The 1,589-nt window shown below is 49.3% G+C and overlaps 1 non-coding gene across 1 annotated transcript; it reads right to left on the bottom strand.

Moving 5' to 3' along the window:
- Positions 1-1,227: 1,227 nt before the first annotated feature.
- Positions 1,228-1,331, bottom strand: LOC142432858 (U6 spliceosomal RNA). Its single transcript, XR_012780960.1, has one exon. It is a non-coding gene; the product is annotated as a U6 spliceosomal RNA (small nuclear RNA).
- Between the last annotated feature and the right edge of the window lie 258 nt (positions 1,332-1,589).

The following is a 1,589-nucleotide window of genomic DNA, read 5'->3' as shown; positions in this document are numbered from 1 at the left end:
ACAGGACACATGGCTCTATGCTGGTGGCAGCGAGAACCCTGGACCTGGAGGAGTCAAGTGGAGATCCAGGTCAGTGCTGAGATGCTTCCTCGGCCACTGGATCCACAAGGCTTTCCACCCACTGGTCTGTGATCTTCCTGTATTCAGCATCGTTGTATGTGTTTTGTGAGTCTGAAGTGGACTTTATAGATTGGCATTGGACTTATGGACTTGATCTAGACTGGGCTGGGATGTTCTCAATATTCAATTGCTCTTGTATATAATGTTCTTTCTTATCCACCCCTGGATTTGTTTTATTAGTCTACCCAGACTAGAACATACTCTACTTTAAACTTGGTTCGAAATGTTTTGTGTTATTTTGCTAGTTAACTCTTTTCATCCTAACAACCCTGTATAGTGGCAAACCTATCCTTCCCTTTTTCACAGGGATGGAGACCAAGGCCCTGAGGGGTCAAGTGATTTGCCCAAGCTCACAGAGCCAGGAGCAAAGCAAGAGCTGGGCTTCGATCTCTGGAAGCGACTCCAGCTAAGCCTGTACTATGTTGCTGCCTACACACACACACACACACACACACTCACACCACATGGCACTGTCGTTTCAATGAGCTATAGAACTCTGGAAACTACATTTGCTGTCATCCTCCAGGTACAATCCCTGTGTGTGTTGTATTGTAATCTGCGCTGCGGAGCACGGAACCTTTCCTCTGTGGTCAGGAAAGTAGGCCTTGGACAGGTGAACTCCTATGGAGAGATTCCATTAGGCAGGGTGTTAAGTCACATAAGCAGTGGGGACACATCTGTGGCCTTCATAAGTACACGCAGTGGGCATTCTAGTTATACCACACTCATTGCTGGTGCGTGGATTTCAACTCAGAGTAACCCTGCAGGACAGGGTAGAACAGCACCCACCCGGTTTCCAAGGCAATGAATCTCTGGGGAAGCAGATGGCCTCATCTTTCTTCCACAGAGTGGATGGTGGGTTCAAAGTGCCAGTTTTTTAATCCACCGCTAAGCGCTTTAACCAGGGCACCACCAGGGCTCCTTGAAGTATACTGCAAACCCCGAATCAAACCCACTGCCCTCCGGTCGATTAACCTATGTCCACCCTAGGTGGGTGTTACAAGGTTACAAACCTTTTCCTGGAGCAGACAGCCTCTTCTTTCTCCCATGGTGTGGTGGGTGGGTTTGAACCACAGGCCTTGTGGTTAGCAGTCCAGTTTTTTTTTTTTAAATATGGAACGCTTCACGAATTTGCATGTCATCCTTGCGCCGGGGCCATGCTAATCTCTGTATCGTTCCAATTTTAGTATATGTGCCGCCGAAGCGAGCACAGCAGTCCAGTTTTACCTGGCAGTGCCACACCAAGGCGCCTTGAAGTCCACTCTAGTCCTGGCTAGAGCAGCCTCGCCTCGATTGTGGCCATTCCCTTTTTGTTCCCCAAGGAAGGATGGGATCCTCTGAGGAGGGTGCAGACTACCCTGACAGTTGGATGCTTACGCCTGAGGTAAGCTGACTGAACACAAATCTCCACTGGCTCGATCCAAAACTACCCCCAGGCCGGAGTTTGAGCCCATAGGCAATGTGGGCCT

This window comes from Tenrec ecaudatus, chromosome 18 (genome assembly GCF_050624435.1).
Source record: "Tenrec ecaudatus isolate mTenEca1 chromosome 18, mTenEca1.hap1, whole genome shotgun sequence".
Classification (NCBI taxonomy): domain Eukaryota; kingdom Metazoa; phylum Chordata; class Mammalia; order Afrosoricida; family Tenrecidae; genus Tenrec; species Tenrec ecaudatus.
The sequence above is the reverse complement of the archived record's forward strand: the minus strand, read 5'-3'. Positions and strand labels throughout refer to the sequence as shown.